Source organism: Vombatus ursinus, unplaced genomic scaffold, assembly GCF_900497805.2.
Source record: "Vombatus ursinus unplaced genomic scaffold, bare-nosed wombat genome assembly UNPS02014792.1, whole genome shotgun sequence".
Taxonomy (NCBI): domain Eukaryota; kingdom Metazoa; phylum Chordata; class Mammalia; order Diprotodontia; family Vombatidae; genus Vombatus; species Vombatus ursinus.
Genome location: NW_020954570.1, coordinates 15,031,622 through 15,055,185, shown reverse-complemented (window position 1 = coordinate 15,055,185; position 23,564 = coordinate 15,031,622).

Sequence of the window (23,564 nt, the reverse complement as noted above, 5' to 3'; positions counted from 1 at the left end):
ATGACTAATACGGAAAGCTATTTCATATGATTGGACATGTATAGCCTAAATCAGATTGCTTATCATCTCAGAGAGTGAGAAGGAAGGAAAAGAGAGATAGAATTTGGAAATCAAAATTAGAAAAGAAAAATGAATGTTAAAAATTGTTTTTATGTAATTGGAGGAAAACAATTTTTTTTAAAATGGTATGCAAACTGATATGTTCTTTGCAGAGCTCTGAGATGGTACAACCATCTTGGAAAGTAATTTGTAATTATGCAAATAAAGTGACTAAGATGTCTATACCTTTTCAACCAGAGACTCTATTACTGCTTATGCCCTTAAGAAGTTATGAATTAAAAAAAGGTCCCTACATACCCCCAAAAAATTTTAGTTGAACTTTTTGTGACAGCAAAGAATTGGAAATTGATTGGGGAATGGCTAAACAAATTGTGGTAATGAATGTTATTGATTATTATTCTGATGTAAGAAATTATATATATGATGAATACAAAGAAACATGAATAGATCTACATAAATTGATGCAAAGTGAGGTAAACAGAGCCAAGAAAATAACATAAAGAATAATTACAATAATAAAAATGGAAAGAGCAACCACACACCAATAAATTAAAAGTGAATATAACAAAATTGTCAAGATAAGCATGACTCACATGATGAAATTGGAAAGATACTCTCTACCCACCACTTCATGGAATTGGGAGGTCTATAAGAATTACACATTTCAAATTATTTTCAATATATCAACCAGTTGTGTTGAATTTTATTTTCTCTATAAATACTATGTGTTTTGTGGAATGTCTGGGGTGGTGTGTGCAGATAACCTATGATGATGTAAAAAGTGGAAGGCATCAATAAAAATTTATTTTAAAAAATAGAAAAAAATTTAGAAGGGGAGAAGGAGAAAGTATAGGTATTGTCTTGTCCTTTCCCTATTTCTTCTCTGCCGCATGTGGTTACCTGGGGCAATTAAATCTAAAACCTAAACCCTCAGGGAGACCCTAAATTGCTCCCTGATCTCAATACCAGAGTAAAAGGAAGTAACTCCTGCATACATAAATTTGACTTCCCTCTCCTGACTATGAGGAATTTTTTATTATCTCTCCATCCTCTTCAGAAATGTAAAGAAACACATTCCTCCTACCCACTATCCCCCACTCAAACCTTCCACAAAGAAAAGAAAGCTTCTCATCTTCCTGATGAGACTTTGGTCAGGCTCCCTACCCAGTTTTGCCCAGCCCTCTCCTATCCTATGGAAAGATTCTGAATACTCTGAATTACTATTTTACCTGCCCAGAAGTAAACCTACTCTTCCCCAAATCCTTCCCTTAAGTTTCCTTGCCTTAAATGGTCAAGCTTTTGTTAGTTATTCTTCCTCTTACAGAGAATCAAATCTACTCTTTCCTACCACCACCAAATCCCCAAAGCAGACTCTACTCAGGTTGGTTGGAGCCTCCCCTACCTGTCTACTTAGGATACACCAGGCATATACCCTACATATAACCTACCTTAAGCAGGTTATACTGATAAAATCTCCAAGTCCCCTTCCCACCTTTGAGAAAGCCGCCTGAGACTGAGACATCCCTACTCCTTCCCACTAGCCACTTATTGATGGAAGGATTCCCTGACTCCCTCCCCCAATCCCTCATCCTGACTAAGATCTGACCACAGAAGGAGTTTGACTATACTACCAACTTTGAGACTTAACAAAGCCCCTCACCTGACTCACTACACTAATACAGCAGTTTCAGTGTTAATCCAGGTTAGGTCCATGAGAACTGCCCTATCACTCCAACCCCCAAAGCAGAAAATCACACTCTTGCCCCACATATCCCTCAAAAAATTTACCTCAATTTTGAGTAGATATTGATAACATGAAGAGTTTTCAAAAGGAAAGCAACCAGGATAGTTAAGGGGCTTGGGTTTATGCCAGGTCAGAAGTAGCTGAAAGAAAAAGGGGATGTTTAGCTTATAGAAGAGAATAAGGCAAGGGGGCAGGGTTATGTTAGATTTGAAAAGCTGTCACATGGTAAATTACTTCTCCTATTTTGTCATGAAGGAGCAAGGGGTGGAAGCTGTAAAGAGGCAAATTTAGGATTGATATAAGGAAAAACTTTTCTCAAAATATAGCTAACCAAAAGTAGAATGCTATCTCATTAGGTAGCGAGCTGTCCTTTTTTGGAAGTACTCAGAGGATGATGAATGACTACAGTATATCATATGGGTTTGTTGTAATGAGAATTTTTTCTGCCCTCTAGGGATTGAACTAAGTGGCTGCTAAACTCCCTTTCAACTAGAAAATTCTGTGATTCTGAGAAAGAAATTCTATAATATTAAAGATCAAAGACAAAAAATTAATCAGCTGTGAAGGTTGAAACATCAATAGATGGGATGGAATAACTGTCAAAGAATAAATTAGATCAACCATATATTAAATGAATTACTTTACCTCAGTTAAGGAAAGAGAGAGAAAAAGAAAGAGAGAGAAAAAGAAAGAGACAAGAGAAGACAGACAAGATGACAGACAGACAGACACAAAAACAGAGCAGGGGCAGAGACAGAGAGAGATAGAGACAGAGAGACTGATCCAGAGAGAGATGAAAGAGAAATGAGGGAAATTTCCAAATTATATCCAAATATATCTAAAAACTGCAAACAATAATTGAAGCAGTGAACAATAACACAAAAAAGATAGAACAAAAATCTATAGCTAATTTTTTAAATGTAAAGAACAAATACAAGAGAACTTGGCAAGAGAACTGGCCAAGTAACTCCTGGATATAGGATGAAATAACAGACTTGGAAGACAAATTAGAAGTCCAAACTTTAGATTACATGAGGGTACTAGAAAATATAGAAAAGGGTGGGGGAGGGGAGTTTTATATTACCTTTGATGACATAATTACAGAGACTTCTTCAGAGTGTACAAAACCAGGTAGTACTCTACTTGTTTAGAGTACAGAGAACTCTAAAATCTAAACACATTTTGATCATAACGATAGTTAAACTATAAAATTATAATTACAAAGAAAATTCCATAACCTTTCAGAAAGAAAAGTTATATTTTTAAATGCTAAATATAGTAACATCAGACTTTTCAAAAACAACAAATAAGTAAAATTGGATAAAATGTATGTCTCAGAGATGGTCTTAAAGCTCCCAAATTATGTATCCTGAAATTTCTTTGAAAAAAGAAAAATTTCATTCAAATTCAAAGGCCTGAAATAATTTATAACAAAAATCCACAACTAAAATTCAGAACTAAAAGGCATGTACAACACACTAAGAGGAAATAAAAGCCAACTGAATAAGTGATTAATAGTAATAATAATAATACATCCCAAAACTTTTACTACTTATACTTAAGACTATATCTTTCTGTCTATATCTACACGTAACACTTGGCTCAAAAGGCCACTTGCATGGAACTGTCTCCTCATTACTGGAGACTGATTATCCAATGCCCCACACTTTTATGAGGTAGGGAGAGAGCTAGTGAAAGCAAGAAAAAAGAAAGTTCCAGCTTCTTCTGGCTTCTGGCTTCCAGAGAAAAAATGTATCATTCCAATCTCTTTTCATGTATCTGAAGGAGGGAGAATCTGAGAAGAAATTGACATTCAGAGAAGCTGGCAATTTCTGCCTCATCTTCCTCCCTAGCTTGATACACTAGGAACTTCAAGGATTTTCCCCTTGGGTGAGATCTGGGACTTTCTCTTGGTTGAGCTGTTATCTTGCTCCCAATGGGAGAGCTCATTCACTCTGTATTGCCAGGTATATATTCTTCTATGTAGACTTTCTTTGAATTCTATTTGCTATCCATTAGGATAAATGAGTTTATTTGCTACTTGCTACATGTGTTCAGTGTGGAATAGGATACAGTGAGGATGGAGTCATCATATGTATAGATATATAGATATAGATAGATATATAGATATATGTATATATGGTTTTTAAGCCATTCTACCCTCTTATGAGAGAGTAATAAAGATTGTAGTGTGAAACTAAAATTTACTTCCCCTAAATGAGAAATTTTAAGGCAGCAGATGGATATAATTCTAGCCCAGTTTCCCTTTCTCTCTGAGGACACTGAAATGGAGAATTTTTGGCCCCAGATTCTTCCTTTCCTTCTTGAAAGGCTGAAGGAGTATTGAAGGAGGAAATTATATGAAACACACAATCTTACTTCCCTGAAAGCCACATCTAGATACACCCACATGGGCACATATATCTTACATAGGCAGAAACAAAACAATGTGCATTTACTACATCCCTTACATGATTATAATACAATAATTTTGATTAAAAATATTAACAAATAAGATTTAGTAACATCTCAAAAATCATACATTTTGTCAGGTTGGATTCATGTTGGGAATAGTTAGTTGGAGAGTAGGAAAAATAATGCAAAAAAGGTAATGCAATTGAACATATTAATAATAAGAATATCAAAATCATATGATTTTATCAATAGATACAGAAAAAGGCTTCTGGAAAGATGTAATACTCATTTTATTAAAAACACAGGAAAACACAATAGTTAGTGGATATTCTCTTATTATAATAAATAGTATTTATCTAAAACTGAGAGTTAGCATTGTATGCAGTAGAGATAAACTAGGAGCCTTTCCAGTAAGATCAGGGTTAAAGTAAGGATGCTCATTATCACAATCACAACTTGATATAGCACTAGAAATACTAGCTTTAGTTATAAGAAAAAAAATTGAGGGAATTGAAAGGCAAAAAAATTGAGAGACAAAGAGGAGAAAAAATTATCATTTTTGTGGGCAATGTGGTTTACTTAGAAAACTGTAGTCATCTGAAATTAATTGTAATAATTCATTAAATTTATGGCATATAAAATGAATTTACATAAATCATCAATATTTCTCTACATCACTAAAAAACAGCAGGACAAAATGGAAATAAATATTCCATTTAATCTAAATATAGAATATATACAATACTTGGGAGTATATCTGCCAAGACACATATAGAAATGAGATGAGCACAATTATAAAATACTATTTATACAAAAAAAGATCTAATTAATTGGAGAAAAAATAATTGTTAATGGGTAGGCATAACTAATATATTAAAAATACTAACTAAATTAATTTTTTTTCAACAACAAGCCAATGAACTAAAGGAAAAAATGGTCAAGAATCTCAAGGGAACTACTGAAAAAAAGTGGGAAGGAATGGGGCTTAATAGCACTAGATCTCAAAATATACGACAAAGTTATAATTGTCAAAACAATTTAGTACTGGGTAAAAATACAAAGGTTTCAGTGGAAAACACTATATGCAAAATATATATAAGCATATTAACACAGTAGACTAGTGTTCAGAAGCACAAAGATCTCTGCTATTGGGATAAGAACTGACTATCTGGCAAAAGAAGTTTGGAAAACTGGAAAACAGTCTGGAAGAAACTAGGTATATAGCAATGTCTCACATCCTATACTGAGATAAGCTCCAAATGGGTTTAAACAGAAAGTATGACATAATGAGTTGGAAAAACAAAGAAGCAACTGCCTTTTACATAGATGAAGAAAGGAAAAATTTATGACCAAATAAGAGAAAAACAATTCAACAGTCGGGAAAATGGACAATTTTGATTACATAAGGTTAAACAGTTATTTTGCACAAACAAAACCAACACAACCAAAATTAGAAGATACCTAAAAGAAATCTCTGCAGCAAGTTTCTCTGAGAAAAGTCTCATTTCTAGTAGATATGGCTATATGGATATAGTTATAAAGAACTGATTTAAATTCATATGAATAAGAACTATTACCTAATTGATAAATTGTCAAAGGATATAAAGTTTTCAGAATACATTTAGGCTATCATCACTTATATGAAAAAGTGCTGCAAATATCTAATTATTAGAGTAATTGGAATAAAAGTTACTCTGAGGCTCTACTTCACAGTGATAAGAATACCAAAGTTGATTTAAAAAATTGTTGCAGAGAATCTCAGAAAAAAGCTACATTTTTACACTGTTACTAAACTGTGAACTGGTCTAAAAATTTTGGAAACAATTTGCAATGATGATTAAAATTATTTTTAAATTATCACTTTTAATTAAGTTATTTATTATCCTTTGACACAGTAATATAATTACCAGGACTATGCCTCAAAGAGACCATAGAAAAGGGAAAAGTACTTATATATACAAAAAAACATATATAGCGGCTGTTTTTGTTGTGGCAAACAATTGGAAATTGAGGAGGTGCCTTTCAGTTGAGAGATGATAGATCTTGTAATGGATATGAATGTTATGAAATGCCATTTGTTATAGGCATGGCTTTAATGCCAGCATCTAACTCAAATTTAATATTGAGATGAAATGAGTTACTTTTAAGATCCTGGACATTTAACCAAGGAAGTTTATTTTGCCTTAAAGCAGCAAGAGTATGAACAAGGTTACATTGGGACTTGCTTCTCCAGGTATGACCCCTCTTATCTCCATCTAGAAAGGTGTCTGGGCATGGTGAATTCCATGGTCTTAGGCACCTATTAAGTCTGGGATCTATCAGGTTTTATGGGGATAGAAAGGTGAGGCAGTAAGGGAAACTGAGGTTGAAGGAAGTTATATAGGAAAAATGTGCTTCCTTTCATACTATTTTAGGGTAAGAAATGATGAGGAGGAGGATTTCAAAGAAATCTCTGAAGGTTTTGATGAATGAAAGAAGAGTGAAGAGACATGATCTAGGAGAATATTTTGTTCAATAACAACAACATGACAAAAACAAACAACTTTGAAAGACATAAGAAAGGTAGAACCAAGATGGCAGCAGGAACCAAGTTAAACTCTCCCAACATTCTCCTCCAAATAACTTTAAAATAATGTGTCAAAGCCAATTTTGAATCAGCTTAGTCAATACAAGGTCAGGATGAGATGGTTTTTTTTCAGCCCAAGAAAACGTCGAGTTTGGCAGGGGATGTCTGTGAAATCAAGGTAGGAGCCTGCCTAGACTACAGGTGTTGACAGCAGTAGCAGCAGCATCTTTGGGAGCTCTAAGCCCAGAAATGGTAAAGGAGTTTCACAACTCCTCACAAAGAAATTATAGGGGCTTTTCACTGGCATTGGGTGCAGGACCTGACACTGTTCAGGCAACTCCATTACCCAGAGGCAGTTCTGGGTTGCAATTCCAAGACTGAGAGGACCATTAGTGCATGTGGCTGCAGAGGAGCAGGAATCTTTCTTGGGTAAAGACCAGAGCCCAGAACAGAGGAGAATTGATCACAATTTTCCCAGGATAACATGATCTTGAAAGCTTTGAAAACTTAAAAACACCTAAAACTAGGTCCAAAAACAACAGTACAAGTAATAGAGGGCCTCCGCAATTCCATGTGAGCAGAATACAACTTTAATATAAAATTCAAAGTCAAGATATGAGCTAGAAAAATAAGCAAAGAAGAAAAAAAGACTGACCAGAAAAAAGTTCAGAAGATACCATGAAAACAGTTGTAAGAAAAGCCTCAAATAAAATTGCAAATTGGACACAAGCACAACAAGAATGCTAGAAAAAGCTAAAGAAAGAAATAAGAATGGTAGAGGAAACATTGGGAAAAGGAAGTGGTGCGAGAAAATTATGAAAGAGAACTAACAGTTTGGTAAAAAGAGGCAAAAAAAATACTGAAGAAAACAAAACTCCCAAACCCAGAATTGGCAAAATGGTAAAAGTGGCACAAAAATTCACTGAAGAAAAGAACTCCTTTAAAAACAGAATTTAAGAAATGGAAAAAGAGGTTGAGGAGCTCAATGAAGAAAATAATTCCCTAAAAATTAGAATTGGGGATGTGGAGGCTAATAACTCCATGAGACAACAAGAAACAATAAAACAAAGTCAAAAGTATATTTTAAAAAGTAGAAAATGTTAAATATCTCTTCAGAAAAGCAACTGACCTAGAAAACAAATCAAGAATAGATAATTTAAGAATTATTAACCAAATCATAGTTTTATTATAATAAGTAATTATAACTAAAAAAAATGATTGGACTTTCAGAAAACCATGATTTAAAAAAAAGAGCATAGGCATCACATTTAAAGAATTTTTTTTTAAGGCAGTTGGGGTTAAGTGACTTGCTCAGGGTCACACAGCTAGTAAGTGTCTAGTGTTTGGTCTGAGACTGGATTTGAACTCAGGTCCTCCTGACTTCAGGGCTGGTGCTCTGTCCACTGCGCCACCTAGCTGCCCCATTTATTATTATTATTATTCTTATTATTATTATATTATTATTATTATTATTATTATCATTGGCAGTTGGGTGAAGTGACTTGCCCAGGGTCACTCACCTAGTAAGTGTCAAGTGTTTGGTCTGAGGCCAGATTTGAACTCAGGTCCTCCTGACATCAGGGCCAGTGCTCTATTCACTGCACCACCTAGCTGTCCCTCATATAAAGAAATTTTAAAGGAAAACTGCTCTAATGTCTTAGAACTTGAAGATAAAATTGAAATTGAAAAACTCCACCAATCACCTCCTGAAAGTGATCTCAAAATGAAAATTCTTGGGAGTAGTATATCCAGATTCCAGAGCTCCCAGGTCAAGGAGAAAATACTAAAGTAGCCAAAAAGAAACTACTCAAATATCATGGAGAAACAGTCAGGAAAAGATAAGATTTAGCAGCTTCCACATTAAAGGAGCAATAAGGATTGGATTAAAATATCCCAGAAGGCAAAAGAGCCATAGTTACAATGAATAATAGTCTACCCAGGAAACCTGAGCATAATCCTTCAGGGGACAAGATTTAGACCTTTAAAGAAATAGAAGACTTTCAAGCATTACTGATGAAAAGACCAGAGATGAAGAGAAAAACTGGCATTCATCCACAACACTAAACAGAAGCATAAAAAGGTAAACATAAAAGAAAAATCATAAGGGACTCAATAAATGTAAACTATTTATATTCCTATATGGGAGGATGATACATGTAACTTGTAGTTCTTTTATCATTATTAGGGCAGTTAAAAGGAGTCTACATAGGCAGAGGGCATGGGTGTGAATTATTGGGTTGATCTCAAAAAACATGATAGGGTGAGAAAGAGTGATGCAATGGGAGAAAGGGAAAGGGAGTGGAAGAAAAGGAGAAATTATCCCACAAAAAATAGGCACACAAAGAAGAGTTTTATAGTGGACAGAAAATGAGGGATGGTGGAATGGCATAAGATAATTGAACCTCACTCTCATTTGAACTGTTTCAAAGAAGGAAAAATCAATACACACACTCAGTTGTCTATAGAAACCTATCTTACCAAACAAGGAAGTATCCAAGGAAGAGGGGAAGAGGATAAGGGATGAGGAGGAGGACTTTAAAAGGGGGGATTAAGGAAGGGATTTGTCAGAAGCAAAACAACCTTTTTAGGGGGAAAGGGCAAAAAGAAAGACAGAAGGAAGATGGAGACAAAATGGCAGAGTAATGGCAGGGACTTGCCTGAGCTTCCCCTCAAACCCCTCCAAATACCTTTAAAAACTGACTCTAAACAAATTCTAGAGCAGCAAAACTCACACAAAAAGATGGAGTGAAACAACTTGATTTCCCATAGCAGTTTCTACTTGCTCCATTCTAATTTTTAAAGAATTATTTTCTTCAGTGACCTTTTCCACTTGGGAAATCAAGAAATTATAAAACAAAATCAAAACAATGAAAAAATAGAAGACAACATGAAATATCTCACTGAAAAAAACAACTGATCTGGAAAACAGATCCAGGAGAGATAATTTTAAAATTATTGGACTACCTGAAAGCCAAGATAAAAAACAAGAGCCTAGACATCATCTTTCAAGAAATTATCAAGGAAAACTTCCCTGATATTCTATAATCAGAGGGTAAAATAGAAATTGAAAAAAAATCCATCAATCACATCTTGAAAGAGATCCCAAAATGAAACTGCAGGAATATTATAGCCAAATTCTAGAATTTGAAGAAGCAAAGAGAAAATATTGCAAGCAAGCAGAAAGAAACAAATGAAGTATCATGGAGCCACAGTCAGGAAAACACAATATTTAGCAGCTTCTACATTAAAGGATCAGAGGACTTGTAATATGTACTATGATATTCCAGAGGGCAAAAGAGTTAGAATTGCAACCAAGAATTCTCTACCCAGCAAAACTTAGTATAATCCTTTGGGGGAGGGGGGTGGGAAATGGAGATTCAATGAGATAGAGAACTTTCAAACATTCTTGATGAAAAGACCAGAGCTGAATAGAAATTTGACTTTCAAATATAAGAGTCAAGAGAAGCATAAAAAGTTAACAGGAAAGGGAAATCTTAAGGGATTTAATGAATTTAAACCTTTTACATTCCTACATGGGAAAATTTTATATATATACATATATATATATGTATATTTATATATATATATGTATGTTTAACTCATACGACCTTTCTCATTATTAAGGTAGATAGAAGGAACATATATAGACAGCAGAAACATATGTGAGTTGAATAAGAAAGGATGATATCTAAAAAATATATATTAAGGTGTGATAGAGGAATGTACTGGGAGAAAGAGAAAGGGAGAGGTAGAATGGGGTAACTTATCTCATAAAAGAAGCAAGAGAAAACTTTTGCAGTGGAGGGGAGGGGGGTAGTTAGAGGGAATGAGTGAATCTTACTCTAATCAGAATTGGCTCAAAGAGGGAATAACACACATATTGAGTTTGGGTATAGAAATCCATCTCACTTACCCTACAGTAAAGTAGGAGTGGAAGGGGCTAAGTGAAGAGGTGATAGAAAAGAGGGCAAATTGAGTGAAAGGTAATCAGAGGCAAAACACATTTGAGGAGGGACAGGGTGAAAAGATAGAGAAAATAGAATAAACAGGAGGAATCAAATAGAGGAAAATATGGTTAGCAACAGTAATTGTGAAAAAAAAATTTGAAGCAAGTTTCTCCAATAAAAGACTCATTTCTCAAACATATAGAGAACTGAGACAAATTTATAAAAATAAGGGTCATTCCCCAATTGATAAATGATCAAAAGATACAGGCAGTTTTTAGATGAAGTAATCAAAGCTATCTATGGCCATATGAAAAAGTACTCTAACTCACTATTGATTGGAAAAATGCAAATTAAAACAATTCTCAGATACTACTTCATATCTATTAGACTGTCAAATAGGACAGAAAAGGAAAATTAATGGGGTAAATTGTCTCACATAAAAGTCTCAAGAAAAAGTTTTTACAATGGAGGGGAAGAGGAGGAAGGTGAGAAGGAATGAGTGAACTTTGTTCTTATCAGATTTGGCTTAAGAAGGGCATACTATACACACTCAATTGGGTATGGAAATCTATTTTACCCTACAGGAAAATAGAAGGAAGGGGAGAAGAAAGTGGGGGGAATGATAAAATGGAGGGAAGTTTGAGGGAGGTGGTAATCAGAAGTAAACACTTCTGAGGAGGGACAGAGTCAAAAGAGAAAATAGAATAAAAAAATATAAATTGTCAAGATCAACAGAAGAGATAATAGAATATTTAAATAACCTTATCTTAGAAAAAGAAAATGAACAAGCCATAAACAAGCTCCCTAAGAAAAAAATCCATAGGACCAGATGCATTTACAAAGGAATTCTACCAAAACATTTAAAAAACAATTAATTCTAATAATGTATTAATCATTGAATACAGGGAAATAAGAAGGCTTACTTAATATGAGTTTGATACATAAATCTATGGAGAGCAAAAACGAAGATGTAAAATGATAGGCCAATTTTCCTAATGAATATTGATGCAAAAATGTAAATAATAAAATACTTGAAAGGACTTTACAGAAATATATCACAAAGATTATATACTGTGACCAGGTAAAACATACCAAGAATGCAGGGCTGGCTCAATATTACAAAATTAATAATTGACCATAGCAATAGCAAAAACAACAAAATCATGTAATTATCTCAATAAATGCAGAAAAAGCTTTTGACAAAATACAGCACCTAACACCTGAAATTGTAATAGTAAATGAAGTTTTTCTTAAAATAAATAGCATCTATCTAAAACCAAAGTAAACATTATTTGTGATGGGTATAATCTAGAAGCCTTCCCAATAAGATCAGAGTGAAATAAGAATATCCATGATCACCAATATTATTCAAATTTTACTTGAAATGCTAGCTATAGAATTAAGACAAGAAATAGAAATTGAAGGAATAAAAATAGGAAATGAGGAAACAATAATATCACTGCAGATGATATGATGTTATACTTAGAAAATCAACTAAAAAACTAGTTGAAATGATTAACAACTTTAGCTAACTTTCAAAATATAAAATAAACACATAAATCATAAGCATTTCTATATATTATCAACCAAATCTAGCAGGAAGAGATAGAAAGAGAAATTCCATTTAACATAGCTGCAGACAAATTAAAATACTTGGGGTCTACTTTCAAAGACAAACCAGGACTTATATCAACACAATTATAAAACACTTTTCATACAAATACTGGCAAATTATTCATTGTTCATGGTTAGGCGGAACTAATATGATAAAAATTACAATTCTACCCAAATTAATTTACTTAGTGCCATACCAATAAAACTACCAAAACATTATTTGATAAATCTTGAAAAATTAGTTATGAAATTGATTTAGAGAATGAAAGGTCAAGAATACAAAAAAAGGATGAAAAAATAAGAATGAAGATGGCCCAGTCCTTTAACCATATTACAAAGCAGTAATCATAAAGAACAATCTAGCACTGGCTAAGAAATAGAGTGATGGATTAATGGAACAGATCAGGTACACAATATATAGCAGTAAATGACCATAGCATTATACTGGTTGATAAATCCAAAAATCTAAGCTTTGGGGGCATAAACTTATCATTTGACAAAAGTTTCTGGAAAAAAACTTGGAGCAGTTTGGCAAAAACTAGATATATGACAACATGTCCCATCATATGAAAAGTTAAGGTCAAAATGAATACATTATTTAGACATAAAGAATATCATAAGAAAATTATAGGATCATGGAAAATGTTACCAGTCAAATCTGTGGATAAGAGAAGTGCCTATGACCAAACAAGAAACAGAGAAGATCATGATAAGTATAGTAAATAATTTTTATTACATGGAATTAAAAAAGCTTTTGCACAAACAAAAAATATGCAATCAAAATTAGAAAGTTAGCAGGAAACTGGAAAGAAAAATGCCTCATTTCTCAAATATGTAGGGAACTGATAAAAATTTATATTTTTTTCTTTTTTTAATTTATTTTAATATTTTCCCCAATTTATTTATTTATTTTTAGTTTTCAACATTCACTTTCACAAGCTTTTGAGTTCCAAATTTTCTCCCCATTCCTCTACTTCCCCCACCCCATGATGGCCTTCATTCTGATTCCCCTTTCACCCAATCTGTTCTCCCTTCTATTCCTCCCTGCCCCTCATTCCCTCCCCCTTCTATTTTCCTGTAGGATAAGATAGATTTCTATACCTCTTTGCCTGTGTATCATTTCTCAGTTGCATGCAGAAGCAATTTCTAACATTTATTTCTAAAACTTTGAGTTCCAAATTCTCTCCCTTCCTCCCTCCCCACCCACTCTCATTGAGAAGGCAAGCAATTGAACATGGGCCATACATGTATCATCATGCAAAATACTTCCATAATAGTCATGTTGTGAAAAACTAACTATATTTCCCTCCACCCTATCCCAGTCACCATTTAGTCTATTCTCTCCTTTGTCCCTGTCTCTCCTCAAAAGTGTTTACTTCTGATTACCTCCTCCCCTAATCTGCCCTCCCTTCTATCATCCTCCCCTTTTCTTATCCCCTTCCCCCCTACTTTCCTGTAGGGTAAAGGTAGATTTCCACACCCAATTGGGTGTGTAAGTTATTCCCTCCTTAAGCCAAACCTGATGAGAGAACAGTTCACTCATTTCTTCTCACCTCTTCTCTATTCCCCTCTACTGTAAAAGCTTTTTCTTGCTTCTTTTATGTGAGATAATTTACCCCATTCTACCTCTCCCTTTCTCCTTCTCCCAGTACATTCCTCTCTCACCCCTTAATTTTCTTTTTTAGATATTATCCCTTCATATTCGATTCATCTGTCTATATATATATATAGATAGATAGATATAGATAGATAGATATATATATTATATATCTATCTATCTATATCTATCTATCTATATATATATATTCCCTCAAACTACCCTAATAATGAGATAGATCTCATAAGTTACAAATATCTTTCCATGTAGGAATATAAACAGTTCATCTTTAATAAGTCCCTTATGATTTTTCTTTACTGTTTACATTTTCAAGCTTCTCTTCAGTCTTGTATTTGAAAGTCACTTTTTCTATTTAGCTGTGCCTTCTCAAAAATGCATTAAATTCCTCTACATCATTGAATGTCAATTTTTCCCCTCATTAATTACACTCAGTTTTGCTGGATAGGTTATTATTGGTTATAATCCTAGCTCCTTTGACCTCCAGAATATCATATTCTAAGCCCTTTGGTCCCTTAATGTCAAAGCTGCTAAATCTCATGTTATTCTCATTGTGTTTCCATAATACTTGAATTGTTTCTTTCTGGCTGCTTGTAATTTTTTCTCCTTGACCTGAGAACTCTACAATTTGGCCATAATATTCCTGGGAGTTTTTCTTTGGAGATCTCTTTCAGGCAGTGATCGGTGGATTCTCTCCATTTCTATTTTACCCTCTTGTTCTAGAATATCAGGGAAATTTTCCTTGATAATTTCTTGAAAGATGATGTCTAGGTTCTTTTTTCAATGATGACTTTCAAGTAGTCCAATAATTTTTAAATGATCTCTCCTGGATCTGTTTTCCATGTCAAATGTTTTTCCAATGAGATATTTCACATTCTCTTCTATTTTTTTTCATTCTTTTGGTTTTGTTTTATAATTTCTTGATTTCTCATAAAATCAACAGCTTCCATTTTCTCCATTTTAATTTTTAAATAATTATTTTCCTTGGTGAACTTTTGGATCTCCTTTTCCATTTGCCCAATTCTGCTTTTTAAGGCAATCTTCTCCTCATTGGTTTTTTGGACCTCTTTTGCCATTTGGGTTAGTCTATTTTTAAGGTATTATTTTCTTTGGCATTTTTTGGGTCTCCTTTAGCAAGGTGTTGACTCATTTTTTCATGATTTTCTTGCATTACTCTCATTTCTCTTCCCAATTTTTCCTCTATTTATCTTACTTTCTTTTCAAGATCTTTTTGAAATCTTCCACAGTGTGAGACAAATTCATATTTTTCTGGGGGGCTCTGGACGTAGGAGCTTTGACTTTGTTGTCTTCTTCTGCTTGTATGTTTTAAGCTTCCTTGTCACCAAAGTGAGATTCTGGAGTCTGAATTTTTCCCTCTGTTTGCTCATCTTCCCAGCCATTCCTTGGCTTTTTAACTCTTTGTTGAGATAGGGGTCTGCTTCCAGTGTGGAGAATGTACTGTCCCAAGCTTTGGGGATTTTGTGCAGCTGTTTTCAGAAGGACTTGTAAGTTTTCAGTTCTTCCAAGGTGGTATGATCAAGGGTGAGGGGTTTACTCCTTTCTTGGCCTGTACTCTGGTCTATGAGTGACCACAAGCAGTCTTTTCTGCCTTGGAAATGAGAGGAACTGCCACAAGCTCTGCCATGCCAGCACTCCTCCTCACCCCAGAACTACCACCCAGGACTGGGCTCAGATCCAAACACAAGCAAAGCAAGAGAATCCTGCCACAGAGCCAGCAAAGAGATCCCTGCAATCCTCCTCTGATCAGCCACTCAACACCCCCCCCCCCAGCATCTATGGGCAAAATGCTCTGGAAGCAACCACAGCTGTGGCCACTGCCCTGGGGCTGTGCTAGGGCCAGGGCTGGACCACTCAGGTCCCATAGACCTTTTCCACTGACCTTCTAAGTTGTCTTTGGCATTTGTGGGTTGAAAAGTCTGGAAACCACCACAGCTCCTCTTGATTCAATCCCCTGAGGACTGCTACAGGTTCGCTGAGGCCTGGTCTTTGCCTGCACAACCCACACTGAACTGTGCTCTTCTCCCAGCCTGGTTTAACAGACCTTTCCCAAGGACCATCCAGGTTTTCTTGGGCTAGAAATTTCTTTTACTTTATCTTTTTGTGGGTTCTGCTGCTCTAGAATTCAATTAGAGCCATTTTTAACAAGTATTTGGAGGGGATTGGGGGAGAGCTTAAATGAGTTCCTGCTTTTACTCTGCCATCTTAGCTCTGCCCCTCAAGTTTCTATTTTTTTAAAAAGTTCCATTCCCCAATTGATAAATGGTGAAAGGATATGAATAAGCAATTTTCAGAAAAAGAAATCAAAGGAATCAATAGTTACATGAAAAAAATATTCTAAATCACTATTGATTAGAGAAATGCAATTAAAACAACTTTGAGGTACCATTTTACACCTATCAGATTGGCTAAAATGACAAAAAAGGAAAATAACAAATTCTGGAGGTGATGTGGAAAAATTGGGACACTCATGCACTGTTGTTGGAGATGTGAACTGGTCCACCCATTTGGTGAACAATTTTGAACAATACCCAAATGACTATCAAACTCTGTGTACTCTTTGAACCAAAAATACCACTAGCAGGTTTATATACCTGAGGGAACAAAGAAAATGGAAAAGGACCTATATATACAAAATTATTTATAGCAGCTTTTTGTGATAGCAAAGAATTAGAAATGGAAGTGATGCCCATCAAATGAGGAATGACTGAACAAGTGGTGATATATTATTGTGATGGAATACTATTGTGCCATAAGAAATGATGAGTGGGATGGTTTTAGCAAAACCTGGGAAGATTTATATAAACTAATGCACAGTGAAGTGAGTAGAATGAGGAAAACATTGTATACAGTAATAACAATATTTTAACTGTGTTCAACTATAAAAGGCTCAGCTACTCTGATCAAGACAAAGGTCCAAGAGAATCTCAAAGGGCATATGATGAAAAAATGCTCTGCACCTTCAGAAAAACTGATAAACTCTGAGTGTAAGTTGATGTATATATTTTTTCACTTTATTTTTCTTGCTTTTTTTTTGCAAGATGGCTAATGCATTTTGCACAATTTCACATGTATAACTGATATATTGCTTGCCTTATCATTGAGCAGGGGAAGGGTTCAATGGAGGGAGATAATATGGAACTCAAATTTTTTTTTAAATATTAAGAATAAATATTTCATTTGAAAAGACACAAAAAAGAGAAAGACATAAGTACTCTGTTCAACACAATCACCAACTATGATTCTGGAGGCATAAAGATGAAACAGGCTATTTATCCCCTAATAGATGTGCAGCACTCTAGGTGAAGACTGAGACTTATTTGTGGGTACACAGCCAATGGAGGAAAGTGTTGCTTGACTATGTATATTTCTTATAAAGGATTGTTTTTCTTTTTCAATCATGGGGGAAAGAAACAGAAAAGAGGTTTGGAAAAAGAAAAGATGAAGTTTCATTATAACAAATTAAATTTTAAAAAAGAAAACAACATAAAAATAAAAAGCTAAACATTCAAACATATCCATATTTACTAACAAATTGGATTTACAAAAGATGAGACACAAAAAAGGCAGGAGAAGGAAATAGAGGTGGCAAAAGCAAAACTCCCATATTTATAATAAAAATAGGTTAAAACTCAAGGATGTATGAAATTAATGTCCTAAACAATAATGAAATATAACTTGTTTTAATGACTAGTTTTAGTAACAAGTAATTATAAAAGATTGAGCTAGAATCTAGTTCTGCATAGCACAAAGAACAATAAGCAGAAAAAGAAAAAGCAATTTCTATTTTCTGTCATTCTTGTGAATGGCAAAAGCTTTCCCATTAAAAGAAAGAAATAAAGACCAATAAAGGAAATATGAAAAACATGTTGTTTGTAAAAGCAATTTGATGTAAAAAAAAGGTTTGGACAGATTAAAGTTTAAAATGTTACAAAAAAAATCAGGAGTAGTAGGAATGGAATTTGATGAAGTGAAATTCAAATTGGAAAAAAAGGAAACAGAAAAGCAAGGTGTTATGGGTTGCTTAAATTAGAATATTCAACCATACAGGTTTAAAATTTTAAATGCAATAAGCGCTCTTGGACCATTTATTGCAATTAGAACTTTATTAATTAGGCATTAAAAGTAACATGCTTCAAAAATTAAAAGCATATGAAGTGACATTTCTCAGTCACCACATCAGAAACTCAGTAAAGCAACGTGCAGATATTTGGACCTGTGGACTTCTATCATTCTCTTTGTCCTAGATCTACTGACTCAACAGTCAAAACTACCTCCTTATCTCTTAAATAAATAGCCTGGCTAGCATGCTCCTGGAACAAATGCCTTTTATTAAAAAAATAAAAAATACTAGGTAGAAGCACCTAGGAGAAGTAAAACAACAGAACAGGAAAAGGACAGGGGAAGGGGCTCTGGCTAAAGCAACTTGATGGAAGAAAAAACAATCTTGTCAGTCAGGCAGCATAGTTGTTTCTCCCCTGCAACACAATTCTTTAGCACCCTACTATCTAAATAAAAGCAGTACATCTACCACACATGGGCATAAGAGAGGACAAAAAATAAATAAGTAACAAATATGATACTAAATAATTTGACATTTAAATTTATAAAAGAAAGTTTAACACTTGATTATAATAAAGTGACTAATCAAATTAAAATAGTACAAATAATGAAATCACAGATACCAACCACATTAGAAATAACTTAACAAATCAGTGGGAGAATTAGTAAACCTCCATTTTTTAAAAGTACATATTTGGGATGATCATAAGAAAATAAAACTTTATGTAGCGTCATTGAGAAGTTCTATGCAAAGTTGAAAAGGTGAAAATTATACAATCAAAAGTTCTTAACACATTTTGTGTGTCATGGTCTCCTTCAGCTATTGAAGCATATGGAGTCCTCAGAATGATGTTTTTAAATACATAAAATAAAGTATACAGGATGGGAAAGCAAACCAATTATATTGAAATATTTATCAATTTTTTTAAAGTTCAAATATTTCATTTTAAATTCCCTATTATATATATTGTATATTTATATAATGCAATAAATAACAATACAATTTGTAAAAATTGAAGTTATATGAAAACTGAAAAAGAATCTATAAAATAATGATTCTATTAAATAATACATAATAAAACTAGAATATTTAAAAGATAGCACAATATAAATCATGAAATTCAGCAAAAACTATGATTAGAAGCAAATTCCTATCATTCATACAAAAGATAAAAAGAAAATTAATTAATTTTGACACTAAAAGACAAATGATAATGCATAAAAGGTTTAAAAAATAAAGATTTTAAAAGTAAAGGTAGACAGCTGCTTCCAGGAGCCAAGATGATGGAGTGAGAAGTCAATCTCTCTTACCCTCCCTTATTAACTTCTGAAAAAACAGAAAATATTGCCCCAGGAAAAATCCCTGGAATAGCTGAACCAGAAGAAAGATGGGGTGCAGTGGACTGGTAGCCCAGGTAGCTTGAGGGATTAACTGGAAAGCCACCTCTTGCCCAGGGGGAAGGGGAGCAATAGAGAATGAGAGGTATCACCAGTAAGCTAGGAGAAAGCCCCACCCCAGCATACCAGAAGGAAATCCTAAAACCCAGGTGGTAGAGCAGGCAAACATAAACACCAGGACTCCCAAGTCCCTCAGTGAAACCAGTTTGGAAAACCACCAGGTGCCTCACCACAGTGACTGGGTCTCTCAGTGCCTCAACAAAACTCTGGGAAACTCTCCAAGGGGCCCCAGGCAGATAAACCTTCTGCAACATCCATCTGAAAGGACCTGAAGAAAGCAAAAGGAAGGAAAGGAAGAGGGAAACACACAGGGTAAAGGTAAAAAGCTGGAGTAGAATATATTATGCTTCAGCTGAAGCAAAAAAAAAAAAGCAGGGGTAGCAATCCTGATCTCAGACAAAGCAAAAACAAAAATAGATTTTATCAAAAGAGATAAGGAAGGAAACTACGTCCTGCTAAAAGGCTCCATAGACAATGAAGTAATATCATTACTAAATATATATGCACCAAGTAGTATAGCATCCAAATTCTTAGAGAAGTTCAGGGAGTTACAGGAAGAAATAGACAGCAAAACTATACTAGTGGTGGACCTCAACCTCCCCCGCCCTGAAATAGATAAATCTAACCACAAAATAAACAAGAAAGGAGTTAAGGAGGTGAATAGAATTTTAGAAAAGTTAGGTATAGACCTCTGGAGAAAATTGAGTGGGGATAGAAAGGAATATACTTTTTTCTCAGTGATACATGGCACAAACTCAAAAATTGACCGTGTAGTAGGGCATAAAAACCTCACAATCCAATGCAGAAAGGCAGAAATATTAAATGCATCTTTTTCAGATCATGATGCAAGAAAAATTATATGTAATAAAGGGCCATGGAAAGATAGACTAAAAAATAATTGAAAACTAAATAATCTAATCCTAAAAAATGATTGGGTCAAACAACAAATCATAGAAACAATCAATAATTTCATTCAAGAGAATGACAATAATGGGGCAACATACCAAAACTTATGGGATGCAGTGAAAGCAGTTCTTAGGGGAAGTTTTATATCTCTAAATGCTTACATGAATAAAATAGAAAAAGAGGAGATAAATGAATTGGGCATACAACTAAAAAAAACTAGAAAAATAACAAATTAAAAATCCCAAATTAAATATCAAATTAGATATGCTGAAAACCAAAAGAGAAATTAAGAAAATTGAAATTAAGAAAACTATTGAACTAATAAAAAAAACCTAAGAGCTAGTTTTATGGGAAAAAAACAATAAAATAGATAAACTCTTGGTTAATTTTTAAAAAAAAAAGAAATAAGAAAATCAAATTACCAGTATCAAAAATGAAAAGAATAAATCCACCACCAAGGAAGAGGAAATTAAAACAATGATTAAAATAAATAAATAATGAATAAATAAATAATTATTTTGCACAACTGCATGCCAATAAATATGGCAATCTTAGTGACATGGATAAATATTTATGAAAATATAAATTGCCCAGATTAACAGAAGAGGAAGTAAAATATTTAATAACCCCATCTCAGAAAAAGAAATTGAATAAGCCATTGATGAACTCCCTAGGAAAAAATCTCCAGGGCCAGATGGATTTATAAGTGAATTCTATCAAATATTTAAAGAACAATTAATTTCAATAGACTATTTGGGAAAATAGGTGAAGGAGTCTTACCAAATTCTTTTTATGATACAAATATGGTACTGATACCTAAACTAGGAAGAGTCAAAACAGAGAAAGAAAACTATAGACCAGTTTCCCTAATGAATATAGATGCAAAAATTTTAAATAAAATATTAGCAAATAGATTATAGCAACTTATCACAAGAATAATACACTATGACCAAGTAGGATTTATACCAGGAATGCAGGGCTGGTTCAATATTAGGAAAACTATCAGCATAATTGATCATATCAACCACAAATCTAACAGAAACCACATGATCATTTCAATAGATGCAAAAAAAGCTTTTCATTTTTTTAAGGCATTTGGGGTTAGGTGACTTGCCCAGGGTCACACAGCTAGTAAGTGTCAAGTGTCTGGTCAGGTCTTTCTCACTTCAGGGTCAGTGCTCTATCCACTGGGCCACCTAGCTGCCCCCAAAAAATGTTTTTGACAAAATACAACACCCATTCCTCTTAAAAACACTAGAGAGCATAGGAATAAATGGAGTCTTCCTTAAAATAATAAATAGCATCTACCTAAAACCTTCAGCAAGCATCATATGTAATGGGCACAAGCTAGAAGCATTTCCAATAAGATTGGGGGTGAAAAAAGGATGTCTATTATCACCAGTGTTGTTCAATATCATACTAGAAACATTAGCTCGAGCAATAATCGACAAAAAATAAACTGAAGGTATTAGAATAGGCGAAAAAGGAACAAAGCTCTCAGTCTTTGAAGATGATATGATGTTATATTTAGAGAATCCTAGAGAATCAAATAAAAAATTACTTGAAATAATAAACAACTTTAGCAAAGTTGCAGGCTATAAAATAAACCCACCTAAATCATCAGCATTTCTATATATTACCAACAAAGCCCAACAGCAAGAGATAGAAAGAGAAATTCCATTTAAACTTACTGGAGACATTATAAAATATTTAGGAGTCTATCTACTGAAACAAACCCAGGAACTATATGAAAACAATTACAAAACACTTTTCACACAAATAAAGTCAGATCTAAAAAATTGGAAAAACATCAGTTGCTCATAGGTAGGCTGAGCTAATATTAAAAATGACAATTCTACCTAAGCTAATTTATTTATTCAGTGTCATACCAATCAAATTACCAAAAATTATTTTATAGAGTTAGAAAAAATAATAAGATTCATTTGGAAGAACAAAAGGTCCAGAATATCAAGGGAACTAATGAAAATAAATGCAGGGGAAGGTGGCCTAGTCATTCCAGATCTTCAATTGTATTATAAAGCAGCAATCATCAAAACTACTTGGTACTGGCTAAGAAATAGAGTGGTGAATCAGTGGAATAGGTTAAGTATGCAAAACACAGAAGTCAATGAGTATAGTAATCTATTATTTGATAAACCTAAAGACCCCAGCTTCTGGAATAAGAACTCATTATTTGACAAAAACTGCTGGGAAAACTGGAAAAGAGTATGGCAGAAACTAGACATAGACCAAAATCTCATACCATATGCCAAAATAAAGTCAAAATGGGTTCATGATTTAGCTGATGGCTGACACTGTAAGGAAACTGGGAGAGCAAGGAAGAGTTTACCTATCAGATTTGTGGAGAACAGAAGAAACAGGAGATAGAGAACATTATGAAATGAAAAATGGATAACTTTGATTACATTAAATTGAAAAGTTTTTGCACAAACAAAGCCAATGCTTTGGAAAGGAAAGTAGAAAATTGGGAAAGAATTTTTACAACCAGTCTCTCTGATAAGGGTCTCATTTCTAAAATACATAGATAATTAAGTCAAATTTATAAGAATACAAGTCATTCCCCAGCAGGCAGTTCTCAGATGAAGATATTAAAGCCATCTATAGTCATATGAAAAAATGCTCTAAATCACTATTTAGAGAAATGCAAATCAAAACAACTCTGAGCTACCACATCACACCTATCAGAATGACCAACATGACAAAACAAGAAAATGATAAATGTTGTAGAAGATGGGGGAAAATAGGAATATCAATGCATTGTTTGTGGAGTTGTGAAATGATACAACCATTTTGGAAACTAATTTGGAACTGTGCCCAAAGGGCTCTAAAAATGTGCTTACTCTTTGACCCAACAATAGCACTTCTAGGGCTGTATCTCAAAGAGATCATACAAATGGGAAAAGGACCAACATGTACAAAAATATTTGTAGCAATTCTTTTTGTGGTGGCAAGGAATTGGAAATTTGGAGGAAGCCCATCAAGTGTCGTATATGATTGTAATGGAATACTATTGTGCTATAAGAAATGATGAACAGACTGACTTCAGAAAAACCTGGAAAGATTTGTATGGTCTGATGTTGAGTGAAATGTGCAGAACCAGGATGGAGGGGATGAAAATTTTAAAACTCAAAAGCTTGT